Below are 20,756 nucleotides of genomic sequence, written 5' to 3'. Positions count from 1 at the left end.
GTCAGGAGAAGGCAGAACCAGGAGCAGGGCTGTGGGCTTCGAGGGTCTAGCAGCCGTGAGGATGCTAGAAAATCACTTCAAAATCATCGTCATGACAGCAACATCAAGAATCATTCCTTGGAGACTTACCCGGCATACAGAGACACTGTGCTTTTGAAGTAAATGAGCTCACTGCCCCCACTTTACAGATGAGGAAATTGAGGCCCAAATCAAGGACATGTCCTGCCCAATGTCGCAGAGCTGGGATTCAAACTTAGGTGGGTTCTGTGCCACACCTGAAACTCTGTCTGGGACCCCTTCTGCTATCTTCCCTTCAATTGGGATCTGGAGGCGCAGGTCCAGGTGGGGTGGGATGGGGGATGATTGACCCCATGTGGGATCTGTTGCTGCCCCAGGACTTGCCACAGGAAGACTGATGACGTTAAAAGTCACCAAGGTACACGCATGTTCACAGCAGCATTATTCACAAAACCAAAAGGTGGAAACATCCCAAGTGTCCATGAAAGGATGATGGACACATGAAATGTCTTTATCCATATGATGGAATTGTCATGTATGATTCAGTCATAATAGGAGTGAAGCTCTGACACCTGCTGCAACGGTGGATAGACCTTGAGGACGTGATGGTCAGTGAGAGAACCAGACCCAGAAGGACACACACTGTCTGATTCCACTCACAGGAGGTCCCTGGAGGAGTCACATCCACAGAGACAGAGAGTAGACGCTGGGGCCGGGGCTGGGGGAGGGGCTGGGAGTCAGTGTTTCGTGAGGACAGAGATTCAGTTTGGGAAGATGAGAAAGTCCTGGAGATGATGGTGGAGATGGTTGCACAACAATGTGAATGTGCTTAATGCCACTGAGCTGTGCTCTTAGAAATGGTTAAGATGGTGGATTTTACATTATGTATATTTTACTACAATTTTAAATGATCTCTTTCAAAAAAAGGAGTGAAACCCTGACACACACTACAACATGGATTCCAAATCTTGAGCACCTGATGATCAGAGACAGAAACCAGACACAAAAGGCCACACAATGTGTGACTCCATTTATACGAAACATCCAGAACAGGCCAATTCCTAGAGACGGAGAGAGTCAATCGGCGGTCGTCAGGGGCGGGGGAGGTGGAGGGCGGAGGAGGGGTAACTGCTAATGTGGACAGTGTTTTATTTTGGGTGATGAAAGGTTTTGGAGCTGGCTCTAATGATTGCAACAACTTTATAAATGTACTAAAGACCACTGAATGGTACACTTTAAAATGGTTAATTTTATGTTCTATGCATTTCACCTCAATTAAGAAAAATACACAGTGAGGGCAGCCCAGGCCCCCTTCTGGGGACCTGTCTGTGTCTGGTGGTGCTGGCTCCCCAGGAAATGCGGCAATAGACTTTAAATGCTTTTTTATCTGGTTTTAGACATTCAGGGCTGGGATCTTTATTATCTGTGTTCTGATCCTCAACTGATTTCAACCTGTTCCCCTTACCCTGTGCTATTTTGCCAAAACTACATGTGCTGGGACTAGCCTTGCAGCCCAAGAGAGGGGGACTGATAAAGAGCGATGTCTCCTCCACGGTGGAATGCCAGGTGGATATTAAAGGTGATGGAGAAGGAGACATTTTAAGGACAGGGAAAGATGCCCACGTGATGAAATGAAAGACATAAGCCACGTGACAGCCAGAGGTCACAGGAGCTCATTCTGGTAAAGCCTCAGGCCTCTGTCGGCATTTTCCTGGGGTCCTAGCCCAGAGCCAGGTGTTGGAAGCAGTGCCTGAAACCCTGGAGAAGGCCACCCTCATCCAGGCCCCCATACCCACCTACAGTGAATCACATTGTATCCAAGAGTCACGTTCACCTAGAACCTCAGAATGTGGACTTCTGTGGAGATACGGTCTTTGCAGATGTAATTAGCTGAGGTCCTCCTGTACTGGGGTGACCCTTCAATACAATGACTGGTGTCCTTACAAGAAGGGGAGAGACACAGACGTGGAGAAGACGGCCGTGTGAAGGGGAAGCAGAGACAGGGTGATGTGGTTACAAGCCAAGGGCTGTCAGGGTGGCCGACAGCTGCCAGCAGCAGCGAGAGGAAGCAAGGACCTTCCCCTAGAGCTGCAGGAGAGAGAGCGGCCCTGTGACACCCTGATCTCACAGGTCTGGCCTCCAGAACTGTGGGAGAATATACCTCTTTTGCTTAAGCTGCCAACATCGGGGAAAGGAAGAGCACCCGCAGGCAGTGCAGGGGCGCTACAGGGTGCTAGGTGCTGGGCAGTGTGCTGCCTCGTACTCCCCCACCCCCCGTTCACGCTTCCTTAGGACTCTTCATTCAACAGGGATTACTGCCCCTGTTTTTAAAGATGGAAGGCAAATGGTGGCTCAGAAAGGGCAGGTCAGCAACTCAAAGCCACACAGAAGGCTGGAGCAGGGGTGGAGGACCCTGTGCTGGCGGCGGGGACATGGGGGCTCCGGAGCAGCCAGGTGCCGGGGAACCTCAGCAAACCTCCTCCCACGGGAGGCAGGGCTACCCCAGCCCCCACCGTCAGAGGCCAAACAGAGTCTGGCCCAAAGTTCAAGGACCTCCTTTTTTTTATGCCAGTTCCTGGAGGACCTCTCAGCTTTACAACCAAACAATTCAGAGTAATGAAGAGAAAGGGGGGATGGAAGGAAGGGGGGGAGCCAAGGAAGAGTGAGGAGAAAAAAGGTTGAGAAGGAAAGAGGAGAGGGTGGAGGAGGAGGCCAAAAGGAAGGAGAGAAGGGCCTCGCTCATTCCAGACATGGTGGCCTCATTTTTCCTGCTTCTTCATCTGTAAAATGGGAATATATTGCCCAGTGCATGGGACTTTGAAGAACCAATGTGCCACCAGCACAGCCTAGCTTGCTGCCAGCGCTCAGTGAACATCATGAGGCAGGTGAATTCGAGGCAGAGGAGTGGGGGCCGTCCTGGTTCTGTAACCTCTGCAGTCTCTGAGCCTGTGACTTCCCCTCTCTGGGCCTCCGATCCCCATCTGAGAACAAAACATGGCTGATGCCAGCTGAGAAACAAAGAGCCTTATGGGGCACCTCACCGAAGCCTCACAGAGCCCTGAAGGGCAGGTGCTACTTCACCCCCAAGGTACAGGTGGGAACACTGAGGCTGCAGCCCACATGCCCGAGGCCACTCAGCCGTGGGCGGCAGGGACAGGATGCCGCCTCGGGAACCTGGCCCCTGCGCGCCCGTCCGGAGAGAAGCTGCACACCCACTGGCCCCCTGGCTGGGATGCTGGGAGATCTCAAGCGGACGGCCCAGCAGGCAGGAGGCGCCGCATAAACGCGAGTTGCTGCTGGCGTTGTTGTTGTTTTTCAATTATTATTATTGAAAGGAGCAGGGGCGGAGGAGGTGGCGGGTGGCAGCCCCCCCACCCCAAGCCCTTTTCCGAGCTTATTAAGCGCCTCGGGCCGCGGCGATCGATGGCCACTGGGCGCCGGCTGCCGCATCCCTCCCGGCTGCGGGCCGCGCATGCGCGCGGGTGCCGGATTGATCGCGGCCTCCTCGGATCCACCGCGCGCCGGCCCCGCCCCTCCTCCCGGCCCGCGTTGCCCGGCAACCGCGGCTCAGCGCGCTCCCATTGGCCGGCGGCGCGCCGGGCTCCCGAGCGGCGCGTGGTCAGTTGGTCAGCGAGGCCGCGGCGTGGCCGGGGGTCTGGCTCCCGGCGCGGGTCGATGCCGCCTCCCATCTGACCTTTCCCGGCGCGGGGAGGGGGCTGCGGGCGGGAAGGGGGCCTGGGGAGGATGCAGCAACCCGGCCCGTCTTGGAAAAAAGTTTATTGACCCGTGTCTTATCTCGGGAACGCACGGCTTCCTGAGGTGGGGGCCACTGAATAGCCGGGTGGGGAGTGAGGAAGCGTCGAGGACCCCTCCCCAGCTCTCCCCTGCAAGCTCTACCTGGCCACCTCCCTGGCTCCATTCCCTAGCTGGGAAAACCGCGATTCACAGCGGCTCAGTGGCTTGCCTGAGTCACAGGGATTTATAGGATGGAGGTGGGCCTGCTACACAGAAAGTGTGGCTCTGGGGCTTTGGAGTCTCTGCCACACCAGGATGACCACTAGACTCCCCACATGAGACCAAAACGCTTATCCAGTGCTCACTAGGTCCTACACACCCGCTGCCCCTGTAAGGAGGGGTAATGATTTAAATAACAACGTAATGTGGGAATTACGGGCTTGAGGGTGCTGTGGGGTCTTAGTGTTCAAAGGGCATCCCCCTTTCACAGCGGTCCAGGGAGGGAAGGCCCTGACTCAAGGCTACAGGCTTCAGAAAAGACCCTGGTTGTTTTGAAGAGGGGTATATGTGTGTGTGTGTGTGTGTGTGTGTGTGTGTGTGTGTGTGTGTGTGTGTGTGTGTGATGCCCTAAACCTTCCAGTTTAGTGAAAAGCCAAAATCCCAAAGCATTCAACAGCCAACTGGGTTTATTAAAATGAACAATTGAATTTTGTCAAAGGAAGGTTTATTGTAAAAATAAAGATGCTGTTTATAATAAAATTGTAGGGTTCCTGGTGTGTCGCAAAAAACATATTTCTTTGAGGGTGAAAAACAAGATTGAATTGCTTGGTGTGCAAATGTGTGATTGCTGAAACACTTAAATGTACACAGTAGTATTAATAGGCATGCTGTACCAAGTCCAGTGCTGAGAAATTTTTTTAAATGATTTCAGTTAATCCCCCCCACACACACATCCCAAAATCAGTGTGTTTTTACAGGGAAGGAAACTCTAAATTCAGTTCTATAACCACTTTAAAGGAAACAAAATGTGCAAAACCACTGGCCACAGGCTCACCTGCCTAGAATCAGCCATGGCCGTGCTGCCTGGGCCTCCTCCCCAGCCTCTGTGCAGTGCACAGACACACTTTACAAAGCTGCCAGCCTCCCCAGGTTTTGCATTTATGTTATTTTATTTTTCACATAATGCTGCACTGGTCTCCTTCCACGGCCTTTGCATTTCTAATTCTTAGCAGCTGAAGAAGGTTGCATTGACCGGTGGAGTAGTGGGGGGGTACTTTTTGAAAGCAGATGGTGGAATTCAATTTTTATTTTAACCTGGTTATTGAGTGGGGAGGGGGAGGGAGGGGGAGGTTGGCCAGTTCCTGTGCAAGATGAAAAAGCTGGAATTTTTCAAAGGCTGAGCTCTTTTGACAATGACTGCTTGGGTCTGTGATGTGTGAGTGGCTCCACAGCAGTCCTGGAAGACTGCGTGTTAATGTGAGTGTGAGTGAGCATGCAAATCTGTGTGGTTAAGTGTGTGAACAAATTTCAGGGGTGTCTCTGAGTGCGTGTGTGTTCACGAGTGTGCATGTGTGTGAATGGCTGGGTGCACTGTGAATGGAGATGAGTGTACATGTACGGAGGGAAGGGAGGCAGTGCACATGACTGTGTATTCTTTGTGTGCATGAGTGTGTGAGGGTGTGAGTGGGTACGTGTGGTGTGGGTGCATGCACGTGTGTATTTTTGCATGCACATGAGCGTGTGGAAGAGTGCATGCAGCTGTGTGCAAGTGTGTTCGTCACGAGTGTGGGAGTGTGTGTGTGCATACGTGTGCATGCACGCTTCGCATGTGTGCATGTGCGAGGCGTGTGAGTGGTCGCAGGTCACACATGAGTGTGTGTGATCGGCAGGTGTCTTGCTTATGCACATGCAGAGCATGTGAGGCTGTGCGCCTGCACCTCCACCCCTCCTGCCTTCCTCGTTGTCCCAAGCTCTGCTCCGGACTCCCTGCCCAGCCTCCCTGCCTTCTCTCCCGATGCTCCTGCTGAAGGGACAGGGGTCCATCCCTCTCCCCTGCAGACCCTGCTCATCTCATCTTGGGAGCTCCAGGTGCCCCACGGGGAGAACATGCTGAGATGCACTCATTCTGTAAATGCTGGTCTGGAGCAAGGCTCGGTACTCAGTCCCCAGAACCCTGGACAGGACGACAGGACATGAGTAGGACAGTCGTAGTTATGCTGGGACATGGTGCCATTGGCAGCATGGAAAGCCCCCTGATGGATGGGGAAACTGAGGCCAAGACATCTTGTCCACCACCCAAGATGTGCCTCCTGCCCTGTCCAAGCACCAACCCTGCTGGGTGTCAGCTGTCCTGGAACACTGCCTCGTTGGACATGGCCAGGCACATGGATTTCCGAAGCCGTCCCTCCATCTAGCAGCTTTATTAACCCAGTTCGACTGATAGAGTGATTGACGTGTTTGCTTATTGGCTACTTCTGCCCCCCTAGGGACCTGGACCAGGCGTTCTCCCACCTCCATCTCCATCAGCCCAGGAGGACAGGGGACACCAGGACACCCTCACAGGTCCATCTCACACACACACACACACACACACACACACTCACTCAGTCACAGTTACATACTTTTGGTGATTGGGTCAATTTGAGTGGATCTTTCCAGAAGATAATGCCAACATCTAACAAAAATTTAAAAGCCAAATTTAAAATGAGAGTTTGGTGAAGACAAGAACTGTTTTCTGTCCCCTTCCCCAGTGGGTCCTGAGCCCCTCAAAACTATGCCCAACACACAGTAGGTGCTCAATAAATGGTAAACAAATTCCCCTGGCCTGTGTTCTCGCTGCTAGAAATATATCCCAGTAGGGGTATGCACAGTGGGGAGATATGCACCTAAGAGCATGTTCCCAGCAAAAACCTGGAAACAGCCTAAAGAGCCAACAATCAGATGCTGGTGAAATCAGTTAAGGACTGCCCGCTGCTCTGAGAGAGACCCAGCTGTTACAAAGGCAAGAGCTGTCCAGGTAGTGGCAGTGAGCATTGCTAAGATGTATCCAGTGAACAGGCTAGCTGCCCCAAAAAGCCAGCAATTTAGGTCCACACAAAAGCCTGCATGGGGATGTTTACTGCAGCTTTATTCCTAATTGCCCAAACCTGGAAGTACCCAAGAGCTGCCCCGGTAGCTGAGCGGATCCTTCAGCCGAGGGACTGTTACTCGGGGCTGGGATGAAAGGGTCCACTGAGCCACAAGAAGACACGGAGGAACCTTGAATGAACACAACTAAGTGAAGAAGCCAATCTGAAGAGGCTTCACTCTGTGATCCCAGCTCTAGGACGTTCTGGGAAGGGCGAAGCTCTGGAGACACAGGAGGATCAGTGGCCATGGGGGTTGGGGAGAGGGGATGAAGAGACGGAGCACAGGGGTTTTTAGGGCAGTGACACTAGTCTGTATGACACCCTAGCGACGAACACGGTATTATGCCGTGAAAGCCCACAGAACCCACAGCACAGAGAGTGAGCATGAATGTAGGTTATGGCCCTCGATGTGCCGTATGACTAAGGACCTCAAACTGAGTGGCTTAAACCACAGACATTTATTCCTCCCCAGCTCTGGAGGCCAGAAGTCCAAGATCAGGGTTGGTTGAGCAGGGCTGGTTCCTTCTGAAACAGGTGGGGAACATCTCCAGCTTCTGGGGGTCACTGGCAACCTTGGGGTTCCTTGGCTTAGAGAAGCATCACCCCAGTCTCTGCCTTTACCTTCACACGGGCTTTTCCCCATGTGTGTATTTCTATGTCCAAATGTCCTCTTCTTACAGGGACATCAGTCATATGGATTATGACCTACCCTAATTTCCATCTTAACTTGATCATTGGCAAAGACCCTGTTACCTAACAAGGCCCCATTCACAGACACTGGGGGTTGAAACCCCAGCACCTTTTAGAAGGGACACAATTCATCGGGTAACAGTTACTCGTAATGTATTAATGTTGGTTCATGAATTGTAGCCAGTGCACTGCACTGGTGGTAGTGATAAGGAGCTGTGTGGGGGGCTGTTAGGTGGGAATTTCCTATACACTGCTCGCTTTTTCTGTGAATCTGAAACTATTCTAAAAAGCACAGTCTATTATTAAAAAAAAAGGCAGCAGAAGCTAGGTGCTAAATGGTGAGTAGTGAATGCTCACATCTGAGAAAAGGAACAGGGGCACACCTTCATGTGTGGGCTCACACGCGTGCAGATACAAGGACACCTCGGAACAGGGGCTGCCGTGCTGACAGGATGGGGCCGGGCCGGGGCCCTGCCTGATCCAGCCCCTCATAAGCCTACCCTCCTCCTACCAAGCCTTTGCACAAGCTGTTCCCACCACCCGGAATGCTGATCCCATCTCTCCTTACTTAATTAACTCCTGCTCCCTCTACAGCTCTCTGGGCAAATGTCGCCTTCTCAGGGAGCAACCAGGCTGCCTGTCCGGCCCCCAGGCCCCCTTTCAGCCCCCCTTAGCCTGGGTCATGCTTTAAGGTCTGCCACCCCCAGATAGAACCCCCTGCACCCCACTCTAGTCTGGGCACACAGTAAGTGCAGTTAAGATCCTTTGAACAATTGTACATAAGATTAAAATAAATGGGGATTCCACAGCCTCCTGCAGCCTCGGCAAATGGGATCACTGCTTGAAGGGTTATTAGCAGCCCTCTGGAGCACCCCCCTCCGAGAGCCCCCAAGCCTGGGGGGCCAACAGAGGCCCCTTTAAGGGTCCAGCGTCCCCCGGCACCCACCCACCTGATGAGGCTCAAGCAGCCCATTAAGCGATTTTTTCCCTCCACTTACAGCTAGCGGCATCGACAGGGATGCTCAATATCTGAGGGGCCGCTGGCCTTGGAGGAGAGATTGCAGCCGCCTCGATAAAATACTCCCTCTTGTCAGCGCCTCCCTCTCCCTGCCGAAGCTGTGTGTCTGATCCCCTCCCCTAATGAGCTCCATTCTCTCCCCTCAAGGTGGATGAGACGCTGCCTCCCCCCAAGCCTTTCAAGCTCAGCTCAAGGTTGGGGGTGATGGTGGAAGGAGAATCATTCCCACTTCCCACCTGTCCAGATTCTGGTGGGGTCACCTCCCCCAGGAAGCCCTCCCAGACCACTCGAGTCCAGGCTCTGGATTCCTGCAGCCTTAATGCTTTGGGAGGTGGGAGGCTGGGGTACACAGTGGGACTGGGGACAGAATGGGGTCACATGGCAGTGTCCAGATGACATGATTCCCCATTCACTCAACAAATATGGAGGCGGGGCCGGGCTCTGGTACTCCTAGACCCACGGGGTCAGCGTGAGGGGCCAGGCAGGATGGGGTGGGAGCATAGGAGATACAGAACAGGAAGGGACCAGGCTGAAGAATGTGGTGGCAGCAAACTGGAGGCTGGATGACCCGACGTGACTGGACCAGGCTCATCCAGCCCGCCTGGGGAGGGGGGACATCGGGTCTGGACCCCGTGTCAGGGGAGGGAACTCAGATGGCCATGCTGGCAGGGGTGTCCCCGCCCGGGACGGAAGATCTCCAGTTCTAGCTTCAGCACCAAGAACAGCTCCCCTCTGGATGGGCGGGGTCTTCATTAGCCAGGGCAATCCGAGCCTAGGACCCCTGACAGATGCCTTCCGGGACCTCCTGGGGGCTCGGCGTCCCCAGCAAAATGAGAAAAATGCTTCATCCTCTGGGTAGGAAGGGTGGGGGACAGCAGATGTCAACACCATTTGTAAAGGATGAGTTCCCGGGCACCGGAGCCCAGGAACCCTGCAGCCTGCACCCAGGAGGGGCTAGGTAAGTGTCGGTGGGGTAAGAATACATAAATGATTCCAAAGTTTCACATCTGATGCAAACCCCTTGTTCTTGAAAAGGGAAACTGAGACCTGAGGAGAATGTGGTTCTACCCCTCCTCCCCAACCAGATTCCAGAATCTTCTCTCCAGGCCGAAGGGCTAACAGGTACGGGGAGGCAGGGAGGAAAGAGGCCCCCAAGGTGGGTACCTCTGGGGGGCAGTGAAGGTGCTGGGGCAGAGGGGCTGGGGAAGGGCAGGGAGGGTTCTATCCGGGAGGGGAGGGGAAGTTGTATAGAGGAGGGGGGATTGGGACTGGGCTCTGTAGGTAGAGTAGGAGTTTCCTACAGTGAGCAGAGGGACAAGCCAAAGCACAGGCAGGGAGGGGAGAGAACATGGCCCATGCGGGGGGAACTGGGAGGGACCCATCTGGGGAGGATGCTCTCCTCCAGATAGGAAGATGGGGGTGGTTTGGGGGGCTGGGGTTGCAGCTGGAGTCCCACTGGGGGCTCGGCCAGGACTAGGAGCAAGTGGGGCTGATGGGGCCTGCTCAGAGGGACCCGGGTACCCACTGGGGGAAGACCAAAGTCTCACCTTTTCCTCACTAGCCAGACACCCAACCCAGCCTCCCCCACTTCCAGGTTATTAATTTTTCAGAGAAGAAAATGCTTTCTGTATTTTTTCCAGGCAAAATATTGATAATGGGCTTAATGTGCCTTTCCTGCTTTTGTGTGTTGAGAGCGCTTTTCCATCCTGGCTGCGGCAGAGGCTGCACCTCCACACACACACACACACACACCCCCCACCACAGACCCCCATCGGCACAACAGCGCTGGGCTGCTGAGGCCTGGGTGTCTGCAGAGCCAGCTGGGAGGGGGCTGGGGGGAGGGTGTTTTGATCGCTGCCTGGTGGGCTGGCGCAGCCCCCCTACCCGCCTTGAGCCCCCCACCTCCGCCTCCACAAAGCCAGGCGCCCGCCCGCCCCACGGTGGGTCGATGCGCCCTGCCAGGGGAGCTGGTGTTTCCAGCGGCTTCAGGCTGAGATACATCTTCGAGTTGCTTGAAATTTGCCTGCCTTTCTCTCCAGCCAACGGAGAAGCAGGAAGGCAGGGAGGCTCACTCATTCTTCATTCGTCCTTCATCCATCCACCCATTCACTCACTCACTCAGAAGTCACCTGCTGTGCGCCAGGCTGGGTGCTGGGGCCACAGCCCCTGCCAGGCAGCTCCTACCCTCTCAGAGTTCAGTCTGGTAGGAGAGGAGGGTACTAATCAAAAATTTCAGGAAAAAATATATCACCACGAATTGGGACAAGACGGCTGTGAGAGACACAGGATGCGAGACCATGAAACAAGGAGGGCCTGGGGACTTCCTTAGGGCTGGGACGCCAGCTGAGCCCTGAAGGGCCAGGAGGAGTGGCCTCTGGGAAGAGGGGTGGTGAGGAGCTCGGCCCTCATCTGTGCAGGACCCCGAAGCACCAGAACCTGCTCTCAGGGGTTCTCAAATGTAAGCGTGCAGCATGGTCCCACAGAAGGTTCACTGGTGCTCAGACTGCCAGCCCCTGCGGGGGCGGGGGGCACTGACTCAGCCGGGGGTCCTCGCTCTGAGCACCGCTGCATGGGGAAGCACCGCTGCATGGGGAAGCACCAGTAACCTGGTGAGACACAGACAAAAGCCAAGCCTCCAGGCGCAGGTAACCTCAAGGCCTCGCTTACCCTCCGTGTGCCCTGGGAGGGCTCACTCCAATCTTCAGGTCTCAGTTTCCCCATCTGGAAAATGAGCATGACAAGTATCCCCATTTCCTGTGACTGGAGAAAGGACAAACCAAGATGACCCAGGTCCAAGGGCACAGCCTGGCACACAGTAGGTGCTCAATAAGTGTGGGCACCGGTGATGATCACGTGCATGATGAAGGAGTGAGAGCCCCATACTGAGCTGATGGCAGATCAAAAAGCAGAAGTGTGAGTTAGCAATTGCCGCGTAACAAGTCATCACAACAAATATACCAGCTCCAAACAGCACACTTCTATGACCTGTCCATGTCTGTGGGTCAGGAGTCTGGGCGCAGCTTGAAATTCCTCTGTTCAGGCCCCACAAGCCACAGTCAAGGTGTCAGTCAGGCTGAGTTCCTTTCTAGAGTTCAAGTTCCTTCTCCAAACTCCCATGGTTGTTGGCTAACTTCAATCCTTGTGGTTGTAGGACTGAAGCCTGTTTTTTTTTTCCCGGCTTTCCGTAATCAGTGTGCCAGCTGGTTCCCCACACATGCCCCCCTCTGGCAACACCTCCTTGTCACTTCTTCAAGGGCAGCAGGAGACTCTCTGCTAGGACAAGTTTTCACACAACGCAGCATAGTCACGGGTGGACATCCATCACGTATTCCATTGGCTGCATGCAAGCCACACTCAGGGGGATTACACAAGGTACACCGCCTGCGAGTGGAGACCATGAGACCATCAGGGCCACTAGAATGCCACCTCCACACCCTGCTTGGGCAGACACTCACAAGCACACAGGACCACGACCATGCTTTGCAATGACCACAAAAGTGTGTGCATCCACAGATAGGCACTACTGGTAAATGTTTCTCTTTTTGCATTGCCTGTTGGGGAGCTCAGAGCTAATACCATGGCCTATCTGTGGCAAGGGTTTAGATCCACTCAGTGTGGCTTCAGGGGACTTAACTTCTCTTCCAGTTCTAGCTTCTCTTGACCTCATTTCTAATTTATTTTCTCTGGCTGCCTTGCCTCTCTGCTACCCCACTTCACCCCAACTTTCTGGACCCCTAAAAGTCCAATAAGGACAGCAGCTCCCATCTGGTCAGCATGTGTGTGCTATTCTAGGGGCTTTAGGTGAATTCTCTCATTTCATCCTCACTAAAACCCCCCGGTGAGGATGAGGGAATTGCTGCCCAGGGAGGTTGTGAGAACCAGCCCAAGAACACCAGCTGACGAGTGGAACAGAGAATCCGGATCAGAAGCTGGGCTCAATTCCAGGCAAATGGGCTTGAGATCTGGGGCGCTACACATCACATGCCTTCAGTGAACACACCTACAAAGAGACCGACCTGCAAAGCAGCCTCGGAATGGGTTGAATCAACCAGCAGGAAGGCTGCACAGCAGCAAGGTCCTCCCCAGTCCCGAACGCCGGGCTGTGCCATGGGGCTGCCCCGGCGTAAACAAGCTTGTGCGAACACGCCTCCACTCACACACCGATCTGCGGGCAGGATGGGAAGTGCTGCTTCAGGAAAACAGCCACCGTCATGAGCAGCATGGAGCCCTCACACCAGCCAGCAGGGGACCCCCCCAGTGGCCAGTCTCTGTGTCCCTCCCGAAACCCCCCAAACAGAAGACGAGGGGCCTGGGGCCAGAGCAGACCGCCTGCTCACATCGTGTGTTTAGCTGTCCTCGTGGGCTGCACGGGCCCCAGCCTGTTGCTGCAGTGCAGTTGAACAGACCTCCCCGGCAGGTGTGTGTCCTTAGGGAGCCCCCTGTCCTGAACAGGGTGATGGGGACACCAGGGCGCCCCAATCTCTGTTCCTGCCTTCCAGGGGCTCCGAGGCTTGGGGGAGAGACACCAGGCAACAGGTAGGCAGCCCCTGTGCTGGGCAGAGAGGAGGTGGGGCAGGACAAGGTGGGATCAGAGGGGGGCCCCTCGGGGTGCAGCCCTCAGACTCCCTGACCCCTCTTCTCAGAGCTCCCTCATCACAGTTTTTCACTGCCCTGGTACCAGTGCAGTCCCAGGTTTGCGTCCAGCCACCCTCGCTAGGACTCAGGCCCTGCACTTTGCTCCTGGCAATTCACAGCAATTCAGTGTGGTCCCCATTTTACAGATGGGGAAATTGAGGCACAATGAATGGAATGTTTACCCAGAGTCTGTCAGCTGGGGCCTTAGGCCACACTCCAGGTCTGTAATTGTCAAGGTAGCCAGGGAGCTGGGGCCCCAGACTGCTTGCCCATGAACTGGAAATGACTTCCCTGGCCTTGCCCGCCTGCCAGGATCGAGTGGGAGGTGAGCTGAGGCCCCCGCTCCAATGACACCTAAGGATGCTAAATCCAGGCCCCCAGCCCCACCATCTCTGCCCATTGAGAGGAACTGGGGAAAAAAACCCAGTCCTGGGAAGGTTCAAGGAACAGAAAACCAGGGGCTTGGTGCACAGAGGCAGACAGCGGACTCCAGGACCAACGCATAAAACCAGGGCTGGCTAACCAAAGACCTAAATCAGCGCCATGGGCCCGGCACTGTCCCCTCTGGACCTCCTGGGAGGGGCGCTGGTGCTGTCCAGCTCAGAGGGTCCCTGAGGGACCTCAGGGAAAGAAGGGGCCTCCCTCGCCTCTGCCCACTCCTCTCCCTCCTCTCCTGCCTCCTCTCAGCCTGGCTCCAGCCTCCCCAGGGTCGATGCCAGGCTCTGTCCTCTCTGCCCTGCTTCAGGGTCCCTCTGCACCCCCGTTTGCTCTCTCCCAGTCTCAGTCTGGATGTGGGGACAACTTGGGGGTTGCATCTGTCTTAAGGTCTCCTGAGCATCACTTGGGTGCCCTCAAATTTGCACTGGGCAGGTTTTACACCCATTCCACAGATGAGCAAAGCTGAGGCTCTGACAGGGTCTGTAACTTGGGTGAGGGCTGCTGGGTTCCAATCCAGAACCCACTCTCAATCTTGTGGGGCTGAAGCCTATGGTACCAAGGACCCTGAGCAATGAGGCACCCACAGGGGGCTGGCGCCCCAGAGGGCTAGGGTCAGAGGCCCCACTGAGCAGCCAGCTCCAGGCTCAGCCTCCCTGCGCATGAGCCAGGCTTATCCTCAGAGTGGCCAGATGAGCCACAGACACGCTTAGCTGGCTCGACACGTGTCCATCTGCATCCTGTCCTGCACTCCGCTTCTGGGACCTTCAGAAGGCCTCGGTTTTCCCCAGGCAGCCGAGAGGGGCTGCTCTGGGAGACAGAAGCCTGGCTTCTGCCTTGGCTTCCTTACCAGGAAAACCAGCTGAGGTCAGCCAGGTGACCCTCAGCCCTCCCTAACCCGCTGGGTTCCCACCAGCACTGTAGCCCTGAGCAGCCCCTGCCTCCCACCAGGCCTGGCAGCCTGCCAGCGGGGACCCTCCTGATGGGACTGGCGATGGGAGCATGTCCCTGGCTTCTTGCTCCACCTGGGCCCCCTCTAGGTGGAGGGTGGGTGAGGAGGGGGCTGGAGGCAGTCACCTCCTCAAATTCCCCAGGGAGATGCTTCCATCGGGTGCCTGGCTTCCTAGTTCTGGATGCACAGAACATTCAGTAATAATAGAAATGTGGTGTGTGTGTGTGTGAGTTTGTGAGTTTGTGTGTGTGGTGTGTGTGAGTGTGTGGTGTGTGTGAGTGTGTGTGTGGTGTGTGTGGTGTGTGTGTGTGTGGTGTGTGTGGTGTGTGTGAGTGTGTGTGGTGTGTGTGTGTGGTGTGTGTGAGTCTGTGTGTGTGTGGTGTGTGTGAGTCTGTGTGTGTGTGGTGTGTGTGGTGTGTTGTGGTATGTGAGTGTGTGAGTGTGTGGTATGTGAGTGTGTGTGTTTTAAGCGAGGAGGAGGAAGCCAGCGGTTCCTACCCAGCCTAAGTTGGGAGATTGTTGTGGAGGAGAGTATGGAGGGACTGCTGGGGGCCGGGGTGCTTTTAGGGAGGTGGGTTGACCAGTAGTGACAGCTGTTAGCACCAGCGTGGACAGAGGGAGGGCAGGGAGGGGATGAATAGGAGGAGGCAGGAAAGACGGAGAAGGTGGGTCAGGGGAGGGATGGAGGAGGAGGGAGAGAAAGATCGAGGTCCCCTTTTCTTCCTGGCAGGAGAAACTGAGCCCCTCTCAGCCCCTCCGTGTCGGGGTGTCTGGCCCAGGCTCTGCTCTCCCCACCCCCAGGGCTCCCTAAAAATCAAGCTGGAGAGAGTTCAGAGTGGGGGGACAGTGGTGGCCCTCTCTGGAGGAGCCCAGCAGACCCTTCCTTTCCTCGGTTCCTTTCACGATTACCTGGCCTGGTGGGAGCCATGGGGAGGGCACAGGAGCGCCTCCAAACTTCAGTCCCCACGGCCTGGTTGCCCGTTCACAGGCCCCCTGGAATAGGAGACGACCCACCTCAGGTGCAGGCTGGACTGTCCCTCCTGGTCTCTTTGCCATTGTCCTCCCCAAATGACAGGGTCTGAGGGGTCCTGTGTTCCCTGGATTGTCTGACAGGCTGGGGTGGAGAAAAGGACCCTGCGTAGCAACATACTGTGTAGGTGGACCCTGGGCCCCACAGATTCGGCCAGGACTTCAGCACTGCCTCCGGAGAGTGACCCTGTCATCAGTCGGATGCACCGATGTGTCCACAACACTCAAACTGCACGCACACTGGGACTCAGCCTGCGGCCACCTGCACAGCTCGGATCCCACAACCTTCCCGGGCCTCAGTTTCCTCACCTGAAAATGGGGATGATTGATGTTTCTCCCTCAGAGTCTCACCTTCCAAAGTGCAGAACAGGCATAGTGTTGGGGGGCAGGCAGGTAGAGCCTGGTTCTGCTGGATGCATGGCTCCCCCAGGGAATCGAAGATGCCACACCCCTGGGGAGGGAGGAAGGAGCTGGCAAAGGATTGCAAGGAGGAGAAAACAGTTTCCTCCCGGTGCACGGTGACTCACCTACTGGGCTCGGGAACAAACAGCTCTCCCTCCGTCAACAGGCACTGCACTGGAGGTGGGGGGGGGGGAGTCCTTCAACCCCCCACCAGATCTATGAGGATGCCTCTTTGTGCAGACTGTGGCTGGAGGGAGTTGTTCTAGAGGCCACAAGACCCTCTCCTGCAAGCCTCACTGCCAAGGAGGGAAAGCCAGCCCCTCCTAGCCCGGGGTTTGACAACCCCCCCAACTCCCGTCAGCTCCAGCTTCGTCCCATTGATTCACTCAACAAATATTTCTTTGATGAAGGCTTGTGAAGCACCTGGGGCTGAGCTAATGCCAGCCTGCTGCCCCTGCTCCATCCCCTTCTGTCCCAAATTATTAGGGATCTTTTCATCCCTTGACTCATCTATCTGACCCGAACTCCTGCACATCCTACAAAACCCAGTCTTAAGGTCCTCTCCTTCAGGAAGTTCACTCCCTGTCCCCAGTCCTGATCGCAGGGGGATGAGTGATCAGGTAGTCATTGTCTTTCCCCCCCAACATAGGAGCTACACCCAGAGGGCAGGGCAAGGCCTCAGCTCTGGGGTGGGGGCTGCACAGAGGGGTTTGTTACATCAAGTGAAGGGTCCGGCTCCCTTCCACCATCTTTGACTTGTAGATTCTGCCTGGTGGGGCCTGCACCCCTGGCTCTAGTCTCAACTTCTCAGTGTCCCTCAGGGAAGTCTCTTGGGTCCTCTCATCCTCCAGGGGTGCAGGCAAAGGAGACCCACCTGGAGGGCAGCCAGGAGGCAGGAGGCGGTTAGTCTTGGGGAGGGCGAGGAGCCTCATCTGCCTCCTCTCCCCCTTCCCTGGCCCAGCAGACAGGGCGAGGGTGTGTTCAGATAAATGGCTTATTGATGGGGCGCCAGGCCAGGTCGAGGCTCCCCTACCGGATGCAGCCCAGGGTAACTCGCTGGGGCGAGGCCACCGGGCCCTCCCTCCCCGAAGGCAGGGCACAGTCCTCACTCCCGGCTGGGGCCCCAGTCTCCCCGCCTGGAACGTGAGCGCTCTCCCAGGCCTGTTCTCCCCACCCTCGCCTCTGTCGTCTCTTCCCCGGCTCTGAAGGTCCAGGATAGGACCCTCCCGGGTGTCGGAGCCGCGTTCGGGCTCCGCAGAGCCAACGCTGCGCCCCGGGCCAAGGTGGCTCCTGGAGGCACTCCCGGGGCAGCCTCTCTGCAGCCCGCCGGATCCCCTGGCCTGAGGCCTCCCCGAACCCACCCGCTGCACCCGGCGCCATCCCCGGGACATACATATATCTTTACATCTTCAATTATCAAAGGAGCGTCCCTCCCGGGAAGGGCCAGGGGGCGCTCGGGGCCGCCCGGGGCGGGGGCTTGCTCAGCTGTCGGGGCCGAGCCTGGCCGCGGGGGAGGCGCGGCCCCTCCGAAGCGGGCGCCGTACGCGGGTTTCGTTGCGCCGGGGGAGTCCACGGCCTGAAGCGCACGGCCCGCGCGGTCAGCGGAGTTGGGCAGTGGGGGACCCCCTCCCTTATCCTCCAGGATGCCGCACCACGCTACCTGCCTGGCCTAGCCTGTCTCCCCGACTGCAAACTGCGGAACAGGCTCGAAGTTTCCTCACTAGCACACAGTGGAGGGTGAGGTGGGTGATCTAGACGGAGCAGAGAGACAAGGGGTCCGGGCCTGAGGGGGGCATATTCGTGCTCCCAGCGCCTTCTGGCTGCGCCTCCAGCTGGGCCTCTCCATATTTACGTCGGCATCCAAGGCTCCGGCCCCCAGCCCAGCTCTGGGCCGGGGCTGGCTGCCAGTGCGCAGAGGAAGAGAAAGCAGGCGGAGCAGAGCGAGCAGACCTCAGGCGCCCTGAGATTTCCTAGCTCCTAGGTGTCACTTTCTAGACGAGGAAACTGAGGCTCCGAGAGGCGATCCAGGCCCAGGCTCTGCTATCCGGGCGCCCCCCGCGCCAGCCCGGCCGGCCGCAACCATCCACCCCGAGTCGTAGTGGTGGGGGTGGAATTCTCTCCTCTAACTGCCTCGAACTCCCGAGCCTGCGGAGGCCCAGCTGCTGGGGGAGGGGGACGAGGACGCGGGGCCCCAGGGACCTCCCCACCCTCGCCGACTGCGGACGCCCAGCCCCGGTGCCCCCGCGCAAACAAGCGCGGTGTTTGCAGAGAGCGCGGCGGGCGGCTCGGCCCAGGAGCGATGAGGATTCGATGGAGCCGCGCGCGGCGGCGGAGGCAACGGCGCCCGGGCGGGCGCGGGGATCGATTGGGCGCAGCTGTCACCGACACGCCCGCGGGAGCATCCACCCCTCGGGCCAGCGCGACCGGGAGCCCCGCGACTGCGGGCAGGAAGCTCGGACGTTCTGCCCGCCAGCGGCGAAACCCCAACGTCGCGGCGCCCCAGGTTCGGTGCTGGGATGTCCCCGCACCTAACATCCGAGAGTGGGACCTCCCGGCGCCGGGCGCGCAGCTCGGCCGGGACCCCTGTCAGGCCAGAAAAGTCTAGTCCACCCACCCCCCTAGCCCCCCACGTCGAAGTCAAGTCCTCCGACCCCGCCCGAACGAAGGCGCAAGAGTCGGGGCGGAGGGCCCGGGCCCAGCCAGGTGCGCGAGGGCCAGGACTGGGGGAGTCTGCAGCTTCGGGGGACTGTACCTGGGGCTGGCGCGGATCTCAGGCTTGGGTGGGGCGGGAGGGGGACATTCATCGCCACTAGTTATTAAAACCTCGCTCTAATAAAAAGGAAGGATACGCGGCGGCTGGTGACTTTCATTTCTGCGGGGGACAAATCTAATCGCAGAATCAGCCACAAACCAGGAGGGTCCTAGGGGAGGCAGGAAAGGGAGAAACTTTGAGTACAACCCCCCCACATATTTTTAGCTGCGGTGAGGGAGTCAGAACAACAAGGAACGTTACCTGTCCAAGAAGAGAAGAGTTGGACGGTACTAACTTGAGCTGGGGGCGTGGTGCTGTTATGGAAACGGTGGAGATGGTTGAGCCGCCCCTGCCGGGATCCCCCAGGGGAGAGGAGGCCTGAGCCCCAGCCGGTCCTCCCTGCCACTTGCTGGACGCTGGGAGCCCCCAGGTGAGCGGGAGGCAAGGCTGCTCTTCTTGGCTTCTTCCAGGTCCGGTTGTGCACAGAGAGGGTGGGCATTGGCAGAGGCAGCCCAGCGTGTGCCGACGCGCCCCCAAGCACTCTGATTTTCCTGGAGGGGCTATTGAGGCCATAAAGCTTCCACGATGTGGTCAAGGTCCCGGCAGGGGCTGCGATGGGGGTTGCCCTGCCCCTATCCAGCCCACCCCTCCCCCACCCAAAATTTGCCTAATGACCCAAGATTGATCAGGGCTGGAGCCACCAGCCTGCCCCATCACCAGCTCAATTCTATTTTACTAATTTCTAAAAGGCCGCTGGTGGGGGAAGCCTGTTCTGGGGGTCCAGGGGGCTACTCTCTGCAGGTTGGCAAATTTTTGTTCAGTTGCCCAGGGGGAGCAGACCCTCTATGGGAGCCGGACCCCTGTCCCTGCGGGTGCCTGAGGAGGACCCACCTACAAAGGGTGCCCATACCTGGATGAAGCTGGTTCCCTCGCCAGGCAGACCCTGCCGAGTCAAGGCGCTTAGGGTGTCCAGCAGAGGGGAGAGGCCCCTTCGTCTCCAAGCTACTGATCTGCCTCTTTTCTTTCAAAATGGACGCTTCCCCATTAGTAAAACCATACATGCTTGTCATAAAAATGAAAATGATAATCAAGCTGGAGGAAATATACATGCTCCTGCCCCCTCCCCCGCCTCAGGGCACTCCTTGGTTCACATTTGGTGGCCCTTCCTTCCACCTTTGTTTCCCCCTCCCATAGAGACCCCCCACAGCCCCTGCCTGATCGCTGCTTGTTGGGCCTGGGATGCGATCATTTTATGAAGGCTGATTGATTTTTAGATCCTACAATTATTTTTAATTATCTGTGATTGCTGTAGAGTGGGACTGGGGGCGGGAGGGTGGGTCAGGCTGGAGCCCTGCACAGCCAGAACCCACTTCCCAGACTTGGAATCTGCATGGGGAGGGTCCGTTGTCTGAACTGGCCCCTCCTTGACACCTCTGTTTTCCCACCTGGAAGATGGGTGTATTGATATATAACCTGAAATTATGTATAAATCCTGGAATTGAAAAGTCTGTGGGCTGGGGCCTGGGGGCAGTGTTCGCACAGAAAGTCAGAACAGCCCCCTCCCCCCCCAGGCCTGAGGCCGATGCAGAATGGCAGAGCTTCTCTCCCTCAGGACTGGGTCAGGAGAGAGTGTGCACCTAGTAAACAGTAGGCAGCTACTAAATTCTGAGCCCTAAACACAAGGCACCCTGGGTCCCTTTTAGTCCCATCCCTCCCCAGGATTTGGACCAGTCCATTCTACTGTCTGATCCCCCCCAAGCTGGGGGTCGGGTCATCCAGGACCCCCAATTCCCTGGTACTCGGAGACAGCCCACTTCCCTCTCCCAGCACCCATGTGCCTCCCGCTTTCAGCGGGGGCAGGCAGGAAGGCAGGTCCTCCTCATCAGGGAAGAGGAAACTGAGGCACCAAAAGGGCTCTGCACAGGGGCAAGCCGACCTGCAGCTCAGAGAACCCAACCTGCA

General features: G+C 56.8%; 1 long non-coding RNA gene across 1 annotated transcript; it reads right to left on the bottom strand.

Annotated features, from left to right (window-relative positions):
• Positions 1–11,482: 11,482 nt before the first annotated feature.
• Positions 11,483–16,074, bottom strand: LOC140688375 (uncharacterized). Its single transcript, XR_012063018.1, has 2 exons — positions 15,950–16,074; positions 11,483–11,970 (listed from the first exon to the last, which is right to left on the bottom strand). It is a non-coding gene; the product is annotated as an uncharacterized lncRNA (long non-coding RNA).
• Between the last annotated feature and the right edge of the window lie 4,682 nt (positions 16,075–20,756).

This window comes from Vicugna pacos, chromosome 22 (genome assembly GCF_048564905.1).
Source record: "Vicugna pacos chromosome 22, VicPac4, whole genome shotgun sequence".
Lineage (NCBI taxonomy): Eukaryota > Metazoa > Chordata > Mammalia > Artiodactyla > Camelidae > Vicugna > Vicugna pacos.
The sequence above is the reverse complement of the archived record's forward strand: the minus strand, read 5'-3'. Positions and strand labels throughout refer to the sequence as shown.